This window comes from Scyliorhinus torazame, chromosome 7, assembly GCF_047496885.1.
Source record: "Scyliorhinus torazame isolate Kashiwa2021f chromosome 7, sScyTor2.1, whole genome shotgun sequence".
Classification (NCBI taxonomy): domain Eukaryota; kingdom Metazoa; phylum Chordata; class Chondrichthyes; order Carcharhiniformes; family Scyliorhinidae; genus Scyliorhinus; species Scyliorhinus torazame.
Window position 1 is genome coordinate 168,049,976 of NC_092713.1, and position 21,499 is coordinate 168,071,474.

The 21,499-nt window shown below is 48.1% G+C and overlaps 1 protein-coding gene across 3 annotated transcripts in view; it reads right to left on the reverse strand.

The window, feature by feature from the left end:
- rabgap1l (RAB GTPase activating protein 1-like) overlaps positions 1 to 21,499 on the reverse strand; it is a 934,074-nt gene that overhangs the window by 214,224 nt on the left and 698,351 nt on the right. The window contains exon 1 of one of the 3 annotated variants that reach the window (XM_072511776.1): positions 472 to 565. The exons of the other annotated variants lie outside the window; for them this stretch is intronic. The gene's annotated coding sequence lies outside the window, so the exon portion shown is untranslated. Of the gene's footprint in view, positions 1 to 471; positions 566 to 21,499 lie in introns of those variants that run through there. 3 annotated transcript variants of the gene reach the window in all.

A 21,499-nucleotide genomic window follows, 5' to 3' on the forward strand; every position in this document is an offset into this window, starting at 1 on the left:
ACTTGGGGCAATTTAGCATGGACAATCCACCTAACCTGCACATCTTTCACACAGTTTTCCAATTGCAATTGAGACAAACTTTAGTTGTGGGAGGAAACTGGAGCACCAGGAAGAAACCCATGCAGACACGGGGAGAAAGTGCAAACTCCAAACAGTCACCCAAGAGTGGAATTGAACCTGGGTCCTTGGTGCTGTGAGGTAGCAGTGCTAACCACTGTGCTACCCTTTAACTTTGACTAACCACATTCTGAACATATTACAGAACCTCCTCATCCTCTTTGAACAGAGATCCGTAGCTTCAGAAACCCCATTTTCTGATTCTTAGCGTAACAGTTGCTGCCCTAGATACACTGACAATTCACAACAGAGTTAGACATATAAATGAACCACTGTGAGAACTCCCTGTCCTGCAGTTCAAAATGTAGTCATTTGATTCCCTTGGCTCTGATGAGCCAAACCCGGGTTACTTACTTCACACAGGTTATTACTGAAAAATGTCCAAGTGCACTTCCTGATGAGTATAACCTTCACACTGCTCAGCTTCACACTCCCAAGGATCTCACTGCTCTGCTTCACACTGATACTTATTCATTTACACAATAACTGGTTTTCCAGAGGGTAAAACACTCAGCCAATCGGAAAACAGCCACTCACACCTCCTGTTTATGGCAAAGCCGCACCATCTATTTATCCAATTAACTTAATGCCAGTTTAAATCAACCCATATTTAAAAGAATCAAGTAAACAAGCAGAGCTAACAGCTAGAATTTAAACACAAGGTGCAGCAAAATAAATGAATGGAAATGTCACTGCTTCTGTTCGGACTATTCCCCCGAGACTAAACTCCATACAATTCATAGAAGAATCATACAATAATTATAGAACAGAAGGAGGCCATTCGGACAATCATGTCTAGCCCCACTCCTCCCGCCTTTTCCTTGTAGCCCTGCATTTTTTCCTCTTCAGATAATTGTCCAATTACCTTTTTGAAAGCCACAGTTGGATCTGCCGTCACCACTCTCAGGCAGTGCATTCCAGAACATGTTCACACGCTGCCTCAAAACATTTTTCATCATGGCACCTCTGCTTCTTTAGCAGTCTGGCTCTCGACCCTTCCTCCATTGAGGACACTTTTAATCTATTCTGTCCAGAATCCTCATGAGTTTGAACAACTCTATCGAATCTCCTCTCAACCTTCTTCTTCCACAGTGAACAAACCCAGTTTCTCTAATCTATCCTGGTAACTAAAGTCTCTAATCCCCGGAATCATTTTCATGAATGTTTCCTGTACTCTCTTTAAAGATTTCGCATCCTTCCATAAATACGATGTCCAGAATTGGACACAATACTCCAGTTGAGGCTGAATCAGTGGTTTACACAGTTTCCCTATATGCTTTTGTGCTCTGTATATTAAACCTAGGATCCACTCCTCCTTATTAACCACTATAACAACCTGTCCGGTCACCTTCAATAACTTATACACATATGCACCCAGATCCCACTGCTCCTGCACCCCCTTCAAAATTGTACCTTTTAATTCATATTGTCTCGACTTATTCTTCCAACCAAAATTAATCTCTTCACACTTCTCTGCATTAAGTTTCATCTGCTACGTGTCCGCCCATTCCACCAGCCTGTCTATGATCTCTTGAAGTCTATCACTAGACCCTCAAAGTTCACAATACTGCCAAGATTTTGTGTCATTGACACGAATGGCTTAACGCACTCTTCCAGCTCAAGACACATTTCAGAATGCTGCCTACAAGAAAAAATAATTAATTGCTAATTTCACAAGTTACTCCGAATTGGAAGTTGATCGGGTTAAAGAGTGCATCAGGGTACTGGACCTGAGATAATCAGAGCAAAATGGTGTTGAATACAAAGATGGTCTAAGTAAAAATAGGAAGCATGAGCTCTTCCTGGATGAAATACGACTTACTGCGGGGGAAATTGCAAGATCGTTAGTTTTTTTTTAATTAAATATTTTATTGAAAATTTTTGGTCAACCAACACAGTACATTGTGCATCCTTTACACAATATTATAACAACACAAATAACAATGACCTATTTTATAAACAAAAAATGAATAAATAATAAATAACAAAAATGAAAACTAGCCCTAATTGGCAACTGCCTTGTCACAAGTAACACTCTCCAAAAATATAATTTAACAGTCCAATATATAATTATCTGTAGCAACGACCTATACATACTATACAGTATATATTAACAACCCTGAGAGTCCTTCTGGTTCCTCCTCCCCCCCTCCCCCCCCCTCCCCCCCTCCCCCCCCTCCCCCTCCCCTCCCCCTCCCCCCCCCCCCTCCCCTCCCCCACCCTCCCCTCCCCCCCCCCTCCCCCCCCCCCTCCCCCCACCCATCCCCCCTCCCCCCCCCCCACCCCCCCCCCCCCCCCCCGATCCTGGGCTGCTGCTGCTGCCTTCTTTTTCCCATTCCGTCTATCTTTCTGCAAGGTATTCGACGAACGGTTGCCACCGCCTGGTGAACCCTTGAGCCGACCCCCTTAGGACGAACTTAATCCGCTCTAGCTTTATAAACCCCGCCATGTCATTTATCCAGGTCTCCACCCCCGGGGGCTTGGCTTCTTTCCACATTAGCAATATCCTGCGCCGGGCTACTAGGGACGCAAAGGCCAAAACATCGGCCTCTCTCACCTCCTGCACTCCCGGCTCTTGTGCAACCCCAAATATAGCCAACCCCCAGCTTGGTTCGACCCGGACTCCTACTACTTTTGAAAGCACCTTTGTCACCCCCATCCAAAACCCCTGTAGTGCCGGGCATGACCAAAACATATGGGTATGATTCGCTGGGCTTCTCGAGCACCTCGCACACCTATCCTCCACCCCAAAAAATTTACTGAGCCGTGCTCCAGTCATATGTGCCCTGTGTAATACCTTAAACTGAATCAGGCTTAGCCTGGCACACGAGGACGACGAGTTTACCCTGCTTAGGGCATCTGCCCACAGCCCCTCCTCGATCTCCTCCCCCAGCTCTTCTTCCCATTTCCCTTTTAGTTCATCTACCATAGTCTCCCCTTCGTACCTCATTTCCCTATATATATCTGACACCTCACCATCCCCCACCCATGTCTTTGAGATCACTCTGTCCTGCACCTCTTGTGTCGGGAGCTGCGGGAATTCCCTCACCTGTTATCTCGCAAAAGCCCTCAGTTGCATATACCTGAATGCATTCCCTTGGGGCAACCCATATTTCTCGGTCAGCGCTCCCAGACTCGCGAACTTCCCATCCACAAACAGATCTTTCAGTTGCGTTATTCCTGCTCTTTGCCACATTCCATATCCCCCATCCATTCCCCCCGGGGCAAACCTATGGTTGTTTCTTATCGGGGACCCCCCCAAGGCTCCAGTCTTTCCCCTATGCCGTCTCCACTGTCCCCAAATCTTCAGTGTAGCCACCACCACCGGGCTTGTGGTGTAGTTCCTCGGTGAGAACGGCAATGGGGCTGTCACCATAGCCTGTAGGCTAGTCCCCCTACAGGACGCCCTCTCTAATCTCTTCCACGCCGCTCCCTCCTCCTCTCCCATCCACTTACTCACCATTGAAATATTAGCGGCCCAATAATACTCACTTAGGCTCGGTAGTGCCAGCCCCCCCCTATCCCTGCTACGCTGTAAGAATCCCTTCCTCACTCTCGGGGTCTTCCCGGCCCACACAAAACCCATGATGCTCTTTTCAATCCTTTTAAAAAAAGCCTTCAAGATCACCACCGGGAGGCACTGAAACACAAAGAGGAATCTCGGGAGGACCACCATCTTAACCGCCTGCACCCTCCCTGCCATTGACAGGGATACCATATCCCATCTCTTGAAATCCTCCTCCATCTGTTCCACCAACCGCGTTAAATTTAACCTATGCAATGTGCCCCAATTCTTAGCTATCTGGATCCCCAGGTAACGAAAGTCCCTTGTTACCTTCCTCAACGGTAGGTCCTCTATTTCTCTACTCTGCTCCCCTGGATGCACCACAAACAACTCACTTTTCCCCATGTTCAATTTATACCCTGAAAAATCCCCAAACTCCCCAAGTATCCGCATTATTTCTGGCATCCCCTCCGCCGGGTCCGCCACGTATAGTAGCAAATCGTCTGCATACAAAGATACCCGGTGCTCTTCTCCTCCCCTAAGTACTCCCCTCCACTTCTTGGAACCCCTCAACGCTATCGCCAGGGGCTCAATCGCCAGTGCAAACAATAATGGGGACAGAGGGCATCCCTGCCTTGTCCCTCTATGGAGCCGAAAATATGCAGATCCCCGTCCATTCGTGACCACGCTCGCCACTGGGGCCCTATACAACAGCTGCACCCATCTAACATACCCCTCTCCAAAACCAAATCTCCTCAACACCTCCCACAAATAATCCCACTCCACTCTATCAAATGCTTTCTCGGCATCCATCGCCACTACTATCTCCGTTTCTCCCTCTGGTGGGGCCATCATCATTACCCCTAACAACCTCCGTATATTCGTGTTCAGCTGTCTCCCCTTCACAAACCCAGTTTGGTCCTCGTGGACCACCCCCGGGACACATTCCTCTATTCTCATTGCCATTACCTTGGCCAGGACCTTGGCATCTACATTTAGGAGGGAAATAGGTCTATAGGACCCGCATTGTAGCGGGTCCTTTTCCTTCTTTAAGAGAAGCGATATCGTTGCTTCAGACATAGTCGGGGGCAGTTGTCCCCTTTCCTTTGCCTCATTAAAGGTCCTCGTCAGTACCGGGGCGAGCAAGTCCACATATTTTCTATAGAATTCGACTGGGAATCCATCCGGTCCCGGGGCCTTTCCCGCCTGCATGCTCCTAATTCCTTTCACCACTTCTTCTACCTCTATCTGTGCTCCCAGTCCTACCCTTTCCTGCTCTTCCACCTTGGGAAATTCCAGCCGATCCAAGAAGCCCATCATTCTCTCCCTCCCATCCGGGGGTTGAGCTTCATATAATTTTTTATAAAATGTCTTGAACACTCCATTCACTCTCTCCGCTCCCCGCTCCATCTCTCCTTCCTCATCCCTCACTCCCCCTATTTCCCTCGCTGCTCCCCTTTTCCTCAATTGGTGTGCCAGCAACCTGCTCGCCTTCTCCCCATATTCGTACTGTACACCCTGTGCCTTCCTCCATTGTGCCTCTGCAGTGCCTGTAGTCAGCAAGTCAAATTCTACATGTAGCCTTTGCCTTTCCCTGTACAGTCCCTCCTCCGGTGCTTCCGCATATTGTCTGTCCACCCTCAAAAGTTCTTGCAGCAACCGCTCCCGTTCCTTACTCTCCTGCTTCCCTTTATGTGCCCTTATTGATATCAGCTCCCCTCTAACCACCGCCTTCAACGCCTCCCAGACCACTCCCACCTGGACCTCCCCATTATCATTGAGTTCCAAGTACTTTTCAATGCACCCCCTCACCCTTAGACACCCCCCCTCATCTGTCATTAGTCCCATGTCCATTCTCCAGGGTGGGCGCCCTCCTGTTTCCTCCCCTATCTCCAAGTCCACCCAGTGTGGAGCGTGATCCGAAATGGCTATAGCCATATACTCCGTTCCCCTCACCTTCGGGATCAATGCCCTACCCAGCACAAAAAAGTCTATTCGCGAGTAGACTTTATGGACATAGGAGAAAAACGAGAACTCCTTACTCCTAGGTCTGCTAAATCTCCACGGGTCTACACCTCCCATCTGCTCCATAAAATCTTTAAGTACCTTGGCTGCTGCCGGCCTCCTTCCAGTCCTGGACTTCGACCTATCCAGCCCTGGTTCCAACACCGTATTAAAATCTCCCCCCATTATCAGCTTTCCCATCTCTAGGTCCGGAATGCGTCCTAGCATCCGCCTCATAAAATTGGCATCATCCCAGTTCGGGGCATATACGTTTACCAAAACCACCGTCTCCCCCTGTAGTTTGCCACTCACCATCACGTATCTGCCCCCGTTATCCGCCACTATAGTCTTTGCCTCGAACATTACCCGCTTCCCCACTAATATAGCCACCCCCCTGTTTTTCGCATCTAGCCCCGAATGGAACACCTGCCCCACCCATCCTTTGCGTAGCCTAACCTGGTCTATCAGTTTCAGGTGCGTTTCCTGTAACATAACCACATCTGCCTTAAGTTTCTTAAGGTGTGCGAGTACCCGTGCCCTCTTTATCGGCCCGTTCAGCCCTCTCACGTTCCACGTGATCAGCCGAGTTGGGGGGCTTCCTACCCCCCCCCCCCTTGTCGATTAGCCATCCCCTTTTTCCAGCTCCTCACCCGGTTCCCACGCAGCTGTATCTCTCCCAGGCGGTGCCCCCCCGCCCATCCTCTCCCATACCAGCTCCCCCCTCTCCCCAGCAGCAGCAACCCAGTAATTCCCCCCTCCCACCCCCCCCCGCTAGATCCCCCGCTAGCGTAATTACTCCCCCCCTGTTGCTCCCAGAAGTCAGCAAACTCTGGCTGACCTCGGCTTCCCCCCCGTGACCTCGGCTTGCACCGTGCGACGCCCCCTCCTTCCTGCTTCTCTATTCCCGCCATGATTATCATAGCGCGGGAACCAAGCCCGCGCTTCTCCCTTGGCCCCGCCCCCAATGGCCAACGCCCCATCTCCTCCACCTCCCCTCCTCCCCCCATCACCACCTGTGGGAGAGAGAAAAGTTACCACATTGCAGGATTAGTACATAAAACCCCTCTTTGCCCCCCACATTTGCCCCACCACTTTGTTCGAACGTTCTTTTTAATAACCTGCTCATTCCAGTTTTTCTTCCACAATAAAAGTCCACGCGTCATCCGCCGTCTCAAAGTAGTGGTGCCTCCCTCGATATGTGACCCACAGTCTTGCCGGTTGCAGCATTCCAAATTTTATCTTCTTTTTATGAAGCACCGCCTTGGCCCGATTAAAGCTCGCCCTCCTTCTCGCCACCTCCGCACTCCAGTCTTGATAAACGCGGATCACCGCGTTCTCCCATTTACTGCTCCGAGTTTTCTTCGCCCATCTAAGGACCATTTCTCTATCCTTAAAACGGAGGAATCTCACCACTATGGCTCTGGGAATTTCTCCTGCTCTCGGTCCTCGCGCCATCACTCGGTATGCTCCCTCCACCTCCAACGGACCCGCCGGGGCCTCCGCTCCCATTAACGAGTGCAGCATCGTGCTCACATATGCTCCGACGTCCGCTCCCTCCACACCTTCAGGAAGACCAAGAATCCTCAGGTTGTTCCTCCTTGCGTTGTTTTCCAGTGCCTCCAACCTTTCCACACATCGTTTCTGATGTGTCTCCTGCGTCTCCGTCTTCACCACCAGGCCCTGTATGTCGTCCTCATTCTCGGCTGCCTTTGCCTTCACGACCCGAAGCTCCCGCTCCTGGGTCTTTTGTTCCTCCTTTAGCCCTTCGATCGCCTGTAGTATCGGGGCCAACAGCTCTTTCTTCATTTCCTTTTTGATCTCTTCCACACAGCATTTCAAGAACTCTTGTTGTTCAGGGCCCCATGTTAAACTGCCACCTTCCGACGCCATCTTGGTTTTTGCTTGCCTTCCTTGCCGCTGTTCTAAAGGATCCACTGCAATCTGGCCACTTTCTCCTCCTTTTTCCATCCGTATCCAGGGGAGATTCCCTTCTGGTTTACCGCACAGTGTTTTTAGCCGTCAAAATTGCCGTTGGGGCTCCTATCAAGAGCCCAAAAGTCCGTTTCACAGGGAGCTGCCGAAACGGCGACTCAGCTGGTCATCGCCGCACCCGGAAGTCGCAAGATCGTTAGTTGACTCTTCATTCATTTATAGCTAAAACAACAGCCACACACTATCTCACACCTTTCATGACATCAGGTACTTCGTAAAGCAATTTGCAGCCAATGAAATCATTTTAAGTATATGCTCTGTCATGATGTCGAAAAGCCGGAAGTAAATTTGTGTACAGCAACTCACACAAACATCAGTGTTTTAGCTGTTGGTTGAGGTAAATATTGTTCAGGGCATCAGGGAGAGCCCTCTGCCTTTTTCTGAATAATGATTACATCCATATGGATGGGTAAAAGACGCCACAATTTTAAATATCTTATTCAAAAGTCAGAAATCTCCGGCAATCTTCAGCACTGCACTGGAGCAGATTGAATTACCTCATTCGGTTTGCAATATGTTAGATTCTGTCAAAGATATGAATTTCAATGCCACATTCTGGATAACTAGCATGGTCCCACTTAAGACAGAATTACACTTTGTCTTAAAAAAGAAGTTCTTGCATTTATATAGGACCATTCATGCCAACTAGTCATGGCAAAGTGCTTTACAGCCGGTGAAGTACTTTTCAAAGTGCAGTCACTGTTGTAATGTAGGAATCACAGCAGCCAAATTGAACACAGCAAGATCCCACAAACAGGAATGTGACACTGATCAGACATTCTGATTTGTAACGTTGATTCAGTGATAAATATTGGCCTGAATGCCAGGATTCATTGTTGAAATCATGCGTGAATGCACCGAATGTGATAATTCAGACTGGTGATATTGCTAAGTGGAAATACGATAGAGTCATAGAATCATACAGCACAGAAAAGACCCTTGACCCATTGCACCTACATCGGTCAAAACTAACCATTTTAATCCCATTTTTCAGCACTTGGTCCATAGCCTTGTATTCCCTGGAATCACAAGTGCATTTCTAAATATTTCTTAAATGTTATGAGGGTCTCTGCCTCCACCACCCTTTAGGCAGCGAATTGCAAACTCCCACCATCCTCTGGGTAAAAAAGGTTATCCTCCCATCCCCTCTAAACCTCCTTGCCCCTTACCTTAAATCTATACCCCCTGGTCATTGACCCCTCCACCAAAGGGAAAAGTTTCGTCCTGTCTACTCTATCCATGCTCCTCATAATTTTATATGTCCCAATCATGTCATCCGTCAGTCTCCTCAGCTCCAAAGAAAACAATCCAAGTCTATCCAATCTCTCTTCATAACCAACACTCTCCAGCCCAGGCAACATCCTGGTAAATCTCCTCTGCATCCTTTCCAGTGCTATTGCACCCCTCCGATAATGTGGATCCCAGAAATGCACACAATACTCTTTTTTTTCTCTTTTAATTATTTTCCAATTGAGGGGCAATTTTAGCATGGCCAATCCATCTATCCTGCACATCTTTGGGTTGTGGGGGTGAGATCCACGCAGACACAGGAAGAATGTGCAAACTCCATACAGACTGTGACCCGGGGCCGGGATCGAACCACTGCGCCACAATGCCGCCCCACAATACTCTACCTGTGACCTGACTAACATTTTATAAAAGTTCCTGCTTTTAAATTCTATGCCTCGGGTAATAAAGTATACCATATATACCTTCTTAAACACTGTATCCAGCTGCTCGGCTAAGGGGCCGGTGTACATGCACACCAAGGTCCCTCCGATCCTCGGTGCTTCTCAGGGTCCTGCCGTTTATTGTGTATTCCCTTGATTTGTTTGTCCTGCCCAAGTGCATCACCTCAAACTTATCCAGATTGAATTCCATTTGCCACTGATCAGCCCGTCTACATCCTCCTGTAATCTAAGGCTATCCTCCTATTTACCATCCCACCAATTTTTGTATCAGCTACAAACTTATTGATCAACCCTCCTACATTCATATCTAAATCATTTATATAAACCACAAACAGAAGGGCCCCAAATCTGATCCCTGCGGGACCCCGATGGACACACACTTCCAGTCAGAAAAATACCCCTCGACCATCACCCTCTGTTTCCTACTACACAGCCAATTTTGGATTCAATTTGCCAAATTTCTTTGGATCCCATGGGCTCTTACCTTCACTGTCAGGCTCCCATGTGGGACCTTATCAAAAGCCTTGCTGAAGTCCAAATAGACTACGTCAAATGCATTTCCCTCATCTACACACCTGCTCACCTCTACAATAAACTCAATCAAGTTGGTCAGACATGATCTCCCCTTAACAAAACCATGCTGACTATTCTTGATTAATCCCTGCCTCTCCAAATGCAGATTAATTCTGATTCTCAGAATTGCTTCCAATAGTTACCCCACCACTGAGGTTAAACTGACTGCCCTGTAGTTTCCATGTTCATCCCTTCCTCCCTTCCTGAATAAAGGTACCACATTAGCTATCCTCCAGTCTTCCAGCACCTCTCCTGTGGCCAAAGAGGAATTGAAAATTATTGCTAGCACTCCTGCTATTTCTTCCCTTGCCTCATTCAGCAGCTTGGGATATATTTCATCTGCCCCTGGATATTTGTCTACCTTTATCATAGATCATAGATCATAGAATTTACAGTGCAGAAGGAGGCCATTCGGCCCATCGAGTCTGCACCGGCTCTTGGAAAGAGCACCCTACCCAAGGTCCACGCTTCCACCCTATCCCCATAACCCAGTAACCTCACCCAACACGAAGGGCAATTTTGGACACTAAGGGCAATTTATCATGGCCAATCCACCTAACCTGCACATCTTTGGACTGTGGGAGGAAACCGGAGCACCCGGAGGAAACCCACGCACACACGGGGAGGATGTGCAGACTCCGCACAGACAGCGACCCAAGCCGGAATCGAACCTGGGACCCTGGAGCTGTGAAGCATTTGTGCTAACCACTATGCTACCGTGCTGCCCGACAACTCAGAACCTCCTCTCTGCCTCTGATGATCTCTTTAATTTTATTACAGTCCTTCTCCCTGATTTTTATACTCACACTATCCCTCTCACGAGTGAACACCAACACCAAATATTCATTTTGAATCCTACCTACATCCTCCGGCTCCACACACAAATTATCACTGTGGTCCTGAATGGGCCCTACTCTTTCCCTAGTTATCCTTCTGTTCCATTAATGTACTTGCAAAACAACTTAGGATTTTCCTTTATTTTACCTGCCTTTATCCTTTCATGGCCCCTTTTGCTCTCCTAATTTCCTTTTTACGTTCCCTCTTGCACATTCTATACACCTCTAGGGCTTCTGCTGTTTTGTGCCCTCAATATTTGCCTTAAGCCTCCCTTTTTCTCCTTATCTAATGCTGTATATCTCTCGATATCCAGGGTTCACTGGATTTGTTGGTCCCATCCTTTTTCTTGATTGGAACATGTTGGCCCTGTACTCTCCCCATTTCCTTCTTGAATGTGTCCCACTGTTTTGTCACAGATTTACCTAAAAGTGTCTACTCCCAGTCCACTCTGGCCAAATCATATCTGATCTTATTAAAATCGGCTTTCCCCAGTTTAGAACGTTGATCTCTGGCCCATCGTTTTCTTTTTCCATAACAATCTTGAATCTAATGGAGTTATGATCAATATCTGCAAAATGTTTCCCCACTGATACTTAAACCATTTGCCCAGCTTTGTTACAGAAAATTAAGTCCGGAATGTTGTGGCTATAATAGAGGCCTGGCTAAAAGAATACAGGATTGGATATATATTCCTGGATACTAGGTATTCGGGAAAGGTAGGAAAGGGAGAAAAGCGCAAGAGGTGGCAGTATTGATGACGGAGAGCATTGCAGTGCTGGAGAGCGAGCATGTCCCATCGGGGTCAGGAACAGAATCTATTTGGCTAGAGCTAAGGAATAAAAAAAAGTGGCTTGGTGCAATACATAGGCCAACTAGTGGGAAAGATGTAGAGGAACAAATTTGCAAGGAAATTACAGAGAAGCACAAGAACTGTAAAGTAGGTATATCAGGAGACTTTAATTTTCCAAGCATAGACTGGCATAGTATTTGCGAGAAGGGCAGAAGGAGACTAGAATTCCTGGTGTGTGTTCAGAAGAGCATTCTACAGCAGTATGTTTCCAGTCCAATGGGAAAGGAGGCCCTAAAAGACCTGATTCAGGGGAATGCGGTAGGCCAAGTGGATCGAGAGTCAGTAGCAGAACATATAGGGAACAGTGATCTTTGTATCACAAGGTTTAGGTTGGCTATGGAAAAGGACAAGGAACAATCTAGAGTAATTAACTGGGGGAAAGCCAACTTCAATGGGGTAAGAATGGATCTGGACTGAATAAATTGGAATCAAAGGCTGGGAGGGAAACGGTAGCTCAACAACCTTTACAGAAGAGATAGTTTGGGCACAGTCAAGGTATATTCCTTCGAAAGGGAAAGGTAAGGCAAGCCTATCCAGAGCTTACTGGATGATGAAAGAGATGGAGATTAAGATAAAGAAAAAAAGGTATGCTTATGACTGGTGTCAGGAGGACAATGCAATGGAGAACCAAGCTGAATAGAGGAGGTTTAGAGGACAAGTGGAAAAAACAAATAAGAGAAACAAAAAAATAGTACGAAAACAGACTGGCAGCTAACATAGAGGGAATCCCAAAGTATTCTCTTGATATATAAATAGAAGAAGGTGGTAAAAGAAGTATGGCCGATGAAGGAGCAGAAAGGGGAATTACACAAGGAGACAGGAGGGCATGGCTGAGGTAATAAATTAATGCTTTGCATGTCTTTACCAAGGAAGATGATGCTACCCAGCCATGGTAAAAGAGGAGGTGATTCAGACACAAGAAGAGTTTAAAATTGATAAGGATGTAGTGTTGGATAGGCTTTCTGTATTTAAAAGTCGATAAAGTACCAGGACTGGATGAGATGCATCCAAGGATACTGAGGGAAGTGAGAATGAAAATTGTGGAGACATTGGCCATCATTTTCAGCACGGTAGCACAGCGGTTAGCACTGTCACTTCACAGCTCCAGGGTCCCAGGTTTCCCGGTTTGGGCCACTGTCTGTACGGAGTCTGCACGTTCTCCCCGTGTCTGCATGGGTTTCTTACGGGTGCTCCGGTATCCTCCCACAGTCCAAAGATGTGCAGGTTAGGTGGATTGGTCATGCTAAATTGCCCTTAGTGCTCAAAGGGGTTGTGTGGGGTTGCTGGGTTACGGGGATGGGGTGGAGGTGTGGGGTTAATTAGGGTGCTCTTTCCAAGGGCTGGTGCAGACTCGATGGGCCGAATGGCCTCCTTCTGCACTGTAAATTCTATGTTCTATTTTGCAATCTTCCTTAGACTCAGGGGTGGTGCCAGAAGACTGGAGAATTGCAAAAGTTACGGCCCTGCTTAAAAAAGGGTGCAAAGTTAAGCCCATCAACTGCAGGTCAGTCAATTTAACTTCAGTGACCAGGAAAGCATCTAGAAACAATAATTCAGGACATAATTAATAGTCACTGGGACAAATGTGGCTTAATTAAGCGAAGACAGCATGGATTAGTTAAGGGAAAATCGCGTTTAAGAAATAACAGGATTGATGAGGGCAATGTGGTCGATATGGTGTACATGGACTTCCAAAAGGCATTTGGTAAAGTGCTGCAGAAGTTATTGCTCATAGAATAAAAGGGACAGTAATAACATGGAAATGCAATTAGCTGAGTGACAGAAAACAAAGAGCTATGATTAATGGATGTTTTTCAGACAGGAGGAGGTTTTATAGTTCCCCAGGGAGCAATATAGGGACTCTTGCACTTCACATGAATGAACTAGATTTTCAAATGTTGTGACATTTGTCAGCTTTGTGAACTGCGAGGACGATAATGTACATCTTTAAAAGGAAGTAGACAAGTGAATGAAATGAACAGACAGGTAGCAGATCAAGTTCAATGTAGAGAAATGTAAAGCCACTCATTCATATTGGTGGGAAAACATGGAGAGGCAATATAAAATAAAGGTTACAACTTTGATGGTGTTGCGGGAGCAGAGGGACTTGGGTGTATATGTTCATAGGTCACTGAAAGTAGCAGGACAGGTGGAGAGAGCAGTTAATAAAGTGTACAGTATCCTGGGCTTTATTAATAGGAGCAGAGTACACAAAAGCAGAGAGGCTATGTTAAACGTTTCTAAACACTGGTTTGGCCTCAGCTGGAGTATTGTGTCCAGTTCCACACTTTAGGAAAGATATGAAGACACTGGAGAGAGAGCAGAAAAGGTTTGCTAGAATGGTTCAAGGGATGAAGAACTTCAGCGATGAAGATAGATTGGAGAAGTTGGACTTGTTTTCCTTGGAGAAGAGAAGATTGAGAGGAGATTTATTGGAGGTTTTCAAAATCATGAGGAGTCTGGACAGAGTAGACAGGGAGAAACTGTTCCCATTAGTGGAAGGATTGAGAACGAGAGCGACAGAGATTGAAGAAAATTGCCAAAAGAAGCAATTGGAGACATGATGAGGAGCTTTTTCACACAACAAATGATTGGGCCTTGAATGCACTGCCTGAGAGTGTAGTGGAGGCAGATTCAATCGAGGCATTTAAGAAGGAATCCAATTATTATCTGTAAAGGAAGAATGTGAAAGGCCATGGAGAGAAGCTGGGGAAGTGGCACCAGGTGCACTGATCATTCGGAGAACCGGCGCAGACATGACAGACCGAATGGCCTCTTTCAGTGTTTTAAAAATGTTGTGATTGAGATTCTATAGTGCAGTGAGATCTATTAAACCCACTTGAAGGGCGACATGGTGGCACAGTGGTTAGCACTGATGCCTCACAGAGCTAGGGACCCGGGTTCAATTCCGGCCTTGGGTGACTGTATGGGTTTTGCACATCCTCCCGATGACTGTGTGGGATTCCTCCGGGTGCTCCGGTTTCCTCCCACAATCCAAAGATGTTCAGGTTAGGTGGATTGGCCATGCTAAATTGCCCCTTAGTGTCCAGGGATGTGCAGATTAGGTGGGGTTGTGGGGTTATAGATTTTTGGGGATAGGATGGGGAAGTGGGCCGAGGTAGGGTGCTCTTTCTGTAGGTAGGTGCAGACTCAATGGGCTGAATGGCCTCCTTCTGCACTGTAGGAATTCCATGGTTGAAGGGACAGATGGGAACTTGGTCTAACAGCTTATCCTAAAAAGGGCACCTCTTGAGGTGCAGCCTTCCCTCACACTGGAGTCTCAGCATTGATTTTCTACTCAAGGCCTGAAGTGGGATTTGAACCCACAACCTTTTTACTCAGAGACAAGGGTGCTACCAACTGAGTAGCAGCTGTCACAGTGTGACCCATAACCAAAGAGAAAATGCTGGAAAATCTCAGCACATCTGGCAGTAGGGAGAGAAAAGAGCTAACGTTTCGAGTCCAGGTGACCCTTTGTCAAAGCTTAAGGTACCATAGTGTGGTTCATAATTTGCCGTCAAAATAACAGCAAAAGAAATAGATCCTGCCTCCTTTTATGAGGAAATGCCACAGTAAATTCAGGTGAGGAAAATGTGCGATTAAATCGAGGAATCAGAAAGTTGTTTTTGCAAAGGCACCATTCCACCATTCACATCCTGCTGTCTGCCTCACCATTGAAGGATGTGAAATTCTTGCATTTGTGTGGCAGATACAAACTAAACTTGTCACATAAAGTCAAACCAAGCCATTGCATGTCCAAGTACCCTTTCAATAATTTGTTCATTATTACCAGCTAACCTCTCAGGCACTGAAAGTTAACTAGAAAGTTAACTGAAGGTTATATAAGATTGCAACAGGATCCTGACCAATTGGCCAGTGGGCCGATGAATGGCAGATGGAGTTTAATTTGGATAAATGTGAGGTGATGCATTTTGGTAGACCAAATCAGGGCAGAACCTACTCAGTTAATAGTAGGGAGTTGGGGAGAGTTACAGAACAAAGAGATCTAAGGGTACAGGTTCATAGCTCCTTGAAGGTGGATTCGCAGGTGGAGAGGGTGGTGAAGAAGGCATTCAGCATGCTAGGTTTTATTGGTCAGAATATTGAATGCAGGAGGTGGGACGTCTTGTTGAAGTTGTACAAGATATTCAAGACCACACATGGAATACGGTGTTCCGTTCTGGTCACCCTATTATAGGAAGGTTATTTTTTATTTTTTTAAATATGTTTATTCAAAGTTTTTCCAACAGAAATTTTCAACCCATTAACAACTCCCCCCCCCCCCCCCCACCCCCCCCCCACCCCCACCGCCCCGTAACGAGAAAAGAGAAAGAAAAAAGAACAGAACAAAACATAAACATATCAATCAAACATACTACAGAACTTATACAATGGGTTTCTCCCGCACATAAGAACCCTCCCATATGGTTTTTACAAGTACCCCTAGGGAAAAAAAACCTCCCCCGCCCGCCCAACTACCCCACCCGAAAGAGACACCCCCCCTCCCCTCCCCCCCCCCTGCCCTGGGTTGCTGCTGCTGACCGACCTCATTCTAACGCTCCGCGAGATAGCCTTGGAACGGTTGCCACCGCCTGAAGAACCCCTGCGCAGACCCTCTCAAGGCAAACTTTATCCTCTCCAACTTAATGAACCCTGCCATGTCATTTATCCAGGCTTCCACACTGGGGAGCTTCACGTCCTTCCACATAAGCACGATCCTCCGCCGGGCTACCAGGGACACAAAGGCCAGAATGCCGGCCTCTTTCGCCTCCTGCACTCCCGGCTCGTCCGCCACCCCAAATAATGCCAGCCCCCAACTTGGCTTGACCTGGACTTTCACCACCTTGGACACAGTCTTCGCGAAATCCCTCCAGAACCCATCCAGTGCCGGGCACGACCAGAACATGTGGGCGTGATTCGCCGGGCTTCCCGAGCACCTCCCGCATCTGTCCTCCATCCCAAAGAACCTACTCAGCCTCGCCCCTGTCATATGCGCTCTGTGAATAACCTTAAACTGCATCAGGCTGAGCCTGGCACATGAGGAGGAGGAATTAACCCTACTCAGGGCATCAGCCCACAGACCCTCTTCGATCTCCTCCCCCAACTCCTCCTCCCACTTGCCCTTCAGCTCCTGTACCAAAGCTTCCTCCTCTTCCTTCATCTCCTGATATATCGCCGAAACCTCGTCTTCTCCGACCCATACACCCAAAATCAACCTGTCCTGAATCCCCTGTGCCGGGAGCAACGGGAATCCCCTCACCTGCCGCCTCACAAACGCCCTCACTTGCATATACCTGAACGCATTTCCCGGGGGTAACCCAAACTTCTCCTCCAGCGCCCCTAGGCTCGCAAACGTCCCATCTATAAACAGGTCCCCCATCCTTCTGATCCCTGCCCGATGCCAGCTCCGAAACTCCCCGTCCATCCGTCCTGGGACGAACCGATGGTTCTCCCGGATCGGGGACCACACCGAGGCTCCCATCTCACCCCTACGTCGTCTCCACTGCCCCCAGATCTTTAGCGTTGCCGCCACCACCGGACTCGTGGTGTACCTTGTCGGCGCAAGCGGCAGCGGTGCCGTCACCAGCGCCCTCAGGTTCGTTCCATGCCGCCCTTAGTGTCCAAAAAGGTTAGGTGGGGTTACTGGGTTACGGGGACAGGGTGGAGATGTGGGCTTAGGTAGGGTGCTCTTTCCAAGGGCTGGTGCAGACATTATGGGCCAAATTGCCTCCTGCACTGTAAATTCTATGATCTATGAACCTTACCCCCAAAAATGATTTATCTTAATTTTCAAATTTCTAATGATAATAATCTTTATTGTCACAAGTATGCTTACATTAACATTGATATGAAGTTACTATGAAATGCCCCAAATTACTGTGAAAATTTCAATTGTTAATAAGCATCAACAGCTTTTTATGGAGACTTTCAGATTTCCACTAATCTTTCAGAGAAAAAATGAAGGTTCTGCATTCTTGACCTGGACTCTACACCTGAGAAAATATTTTCTCTTAATCTATAAAATCATTTAACAATCTTAACCTCCTCAATACAGCACTCCAATCTTCTTTACACAAATGAATAGAAGTATAGCCCACGTAATCTGTACTCATAATTTCATCACCCAATGATATGCGGAGACACACTGTAGCTTTAGTCATGGGCTGGTCACAAACATCAGTTGCATGGTTACTATGGAACTTTTGAGGCCTCACACCCTTTTCTCCATTTTCATCGCCACCATCCTTCACCTTATCAAGAACAAGCTACCCAGTGCAGCGGACATCATCTACAGGATGGACGGAAAACCTTTCACCTCAACCGGTTGAAATCGAAGAAAACGACACTGATATCCCTCGTGGAACTTCAGTATGCGGATGCCATTGCCATCTCCACTCTCTCAGAAGGGAATCTCCAAGCAATGCTTGACACCTTCGCGAAAGCATACCAAAGAATCGGTCTCAGCCTCAACCTCAAGAAGACTCAAATTCTTTACCAACCTGACCCAGCGTAAGACCGGTCTCTCCCTTCATCAAGATCAATGGAGAAACCAATCTAAATGTGGAAAATTTCCCATATTTGAGAGCCATCTCTCCTCTGAGGCTTGATGTGGAGATACCAGTGTGGGACGGGGGTGAGCACAGTAAGAAGTCTTACAACACCAGGTTAAAGTCCAACAGGTTTGTTTCAAACACTAGTTTTCGGAGATGTGCTCCGAAATGTGTTCCGAAAACTAGTGTTTGAAACAAACCTGTTGGACTTTAACCTGGTGTTGTAAGATTTCTTACTGTCCTCCAAGGCTGACATCGTTGCGGAGATTGAACATCGTATCCAATCCGCGAGCACCTCCTTCAGACGCTCATGGACGAGAGACTTTGACGACCATGACATCCGTGCTGACACCAAGATCCTTGTGTACAAGACAGTCGTCCTCTCAACTCTTCTGTACAGCTCAAAAACTTGGACTACTTACAGACGCCACCTCAAGGCCCTGGAGAGTTACTATCAACACTGTCTGGATGGAAATTGAGGGTGTGGCGATTTTAATGAGCAACAAAATGGGATTTGTGAGTGCGAAGGAGGTGAGGGATCCAGGTGGGAAATATGTGATTGTGAGTGGGGTATTGGAAAGGTCACCGGTAGTGTTGGTAAATGTGTATGCCCCAAATTGGGATGATGTGGGTTTTATGAGGGGGTTGCTGGCAGCAATCCCGGATTTGGCCACATACCAGTTGATCATGGGAGGAGGTTTTAACTGTGTCCTGGAGCCGAGGGTGGATAGATCGAGCCCCAGGTCGATGGGTAGGGTACAAATGGCAAGGGAGCTGGGGGGGTTTATGGAGAGGATGGGTATGGTGGATCCATGGCGCTTTCAGAACCCAGGGGGGAGTATTCCTTCTTTTCACACGTCTATAAGGTGTATTCGAGGATTGATTACTTTGTCGTGAGTTGAGAGATTTTGGTTGGGGTGGAGGGGGCAGAGTATGCCAGGATTGTTATCTCGGACTATGCGCCCCACTGGCTGGATATTCGGTTCAGTGCAGGACGAGAGCAGAGGCCGGGGTGGAGGTTTGACTCGGGGTTTTTGGCGGATGGAGGTTTTTGTGATAAGGTGCGGTTGGCGATTAGGGATTATGTGGAGTTCAATCAGAATGGGGCGGTGTCGGCGGGCATTTTTTTTGGAAGCACTGAAGGCAGTGGTCCGGGGAGAAATTATCTCATTTACGGTTCGTGCGAATAAGGAAAGGAGGGCGGAACATGACCGTCTAGTGAGAGCGATAGTGGAGGTGGACAGGGAATATTTGAGGATGTCCACCGTGGAGGGATTGGTGAGGAGGAAAAAGTTGCAGGGGCAATGTGACAGGCTGACAATGGGGAGGGCGGTAGGGCAACTGCATAGGGCAAGAGGGGTGCAATACGAGTATGGGGAGAAGGCGAGCCGCATGCTGGCGCACCAGCTGTGGAGGCAGGCTGCGTCCAGGGAAATATTGAAGATCGGACTGGGTCAGGGGATGTGGTGTCAGAGCCAGGGAAGATAAATGAGGCATTTAGAGAGTATTACCAGGGACTTTATGAGGTAGACCCAGGAGGAGAGGAGGGGGACATGGGGTGGTTTCTGGACGAGCTGGAATTTCCCCAGGTGGAGGAAGCAAAGAGGCAGGCGTTGGAAAAGCCCCTGGGTCTGAGGGAGGTGCTGGATAGTATCAGGGCTTTGAAGTCGGGGAAGGCCCCTGGGCCGGATGGGTACCCGGCAGAATTTTATAAGGAATTTGCGGCGGACCTGGCACCACATCCATTGGGGCCGTTTAATTAAACACTGGAGAAGGGGGAGTTGCCAGAGACAATGAAGCAAGCAGTAATCACACTAATCCCCCAAAAAGGGAAGGATCCGTTGGAATGTGGGTCGTATAGACCCATATCACTATTGAACACGGATGTGAAAGTATTGGCTAAGTTGTTGGCAGGGAGGACGGAGGATTGTGTCCCGGGGGTGGTTACAGAAGATCAAAGAGGCTCCGTGAAGGGCAGGCAGCTCGTGAGTAATATAAGACGGCTGTTGAATGTGGTGATGAATCCGTCGAGAGCTCTGGTACCGGAGGTGGTGGTGTCCATGGACGCGGAGAAAGCATTTGATCGGGTGGAGTGGCGGAACTTGTTCGAAGTTTTGGGAAGGTTTGGGCCGAGATTTGTGGCATGGGTGCGGTTGCTGTATGTGGCGCCAAGAGCGAGGGTAAGGACGAATGATATGAGCTCACAAAGCTTTGACTTACACAGGAGTATGAGGCAGGGTGCCCGCTGTCGTCGCTGCTGTTTGCGCTGGCCATAGAGCCATTGGCGATGGGTCTCAGGGGGTCAGCAGAGTTGCAGGGGATAATGAGGGGACAGAGGGAGCATCGGGTGTCGCTCTATGCCAATGACCTCTTGCTGTATGTTTCGGATCCATTGGAGAGTATGGGAAGGATTATGGGCCTGTTGGGGAGGTTTGGAGGGTTCTCGGGATACAAGCTGAATGTAGGGAAAAGCGAGGAATTCCCGGTGAATGAGCTGGCACAGCTGGCTAATTTAGGGGGATGCCATTTACGGTAGCGAGGGATAGGTTTAGGTACTCGGGGATTCAGGTAGCGAAGGAATGGACGGGACTCCATAAGTGGAACTTAGCGAAGCTGGTGGAGGAGGCCAGAGAGGCTCTTAAGAGGTGGGATACACTGCACTTAACGTTGGCGGGGAGGGTCCAAGTGGTGAAAATGAATATTCTGCCGAGGTTCTGGTTATCTTTCAGGCTCTCCCGATCTTTATACCAAAGGCCATTTTTCGGAAAGTGGACACAATCATCTCTGATTTTGTATGCGTGGGGAAGGTGCCGAGGGTGGGGAGGACTCTGCTACAGAGGCAGAGGCAGGAGGGAAGGTTGGCGTTGCCAAACTTGCTTTATTATTATTGGGTGGCGAATGTGGACAAGGTGCGGCGGTGGTGTGAAGGAGAAGGGGTAGAGTGGGTTAGGATGGAGGAGGAATCTTGTAAGGGGTCTAGTTTGAGGGCTATGGTGACGGCAGCATTGTCAATGGCTCCGAGTAGGTATTCAGGGAGCCCAGTTGTGCAGTCCACGGTGAAGATATGGAATCAGCTGAGAAGGCATTTTAGGGTGGAAGGGATGTCGGTACTAACGCCGCGATGCAAGAAACATGGGTTTGAGCCGGGGGGGGGGGGGTTGGATAGTGTATCCAGGAGGTGGAGGGAAGTGGGGCTGGTCAAGGTGAGGGATTTGTATTTGGAGGAAGGGTTCGCCAGTCGGGAGGAGCTAAGTGAGAGGGTAGAGCTGCCGAGGGGTAGTGAGTTCAGGTATCTACAGGTCAGGGACTTTACATGAAAGGTCTGGAAAGGGTTCCCTAAACTGCCGGGATACACCCTGCTGGAGCGACTGCTGCTTCC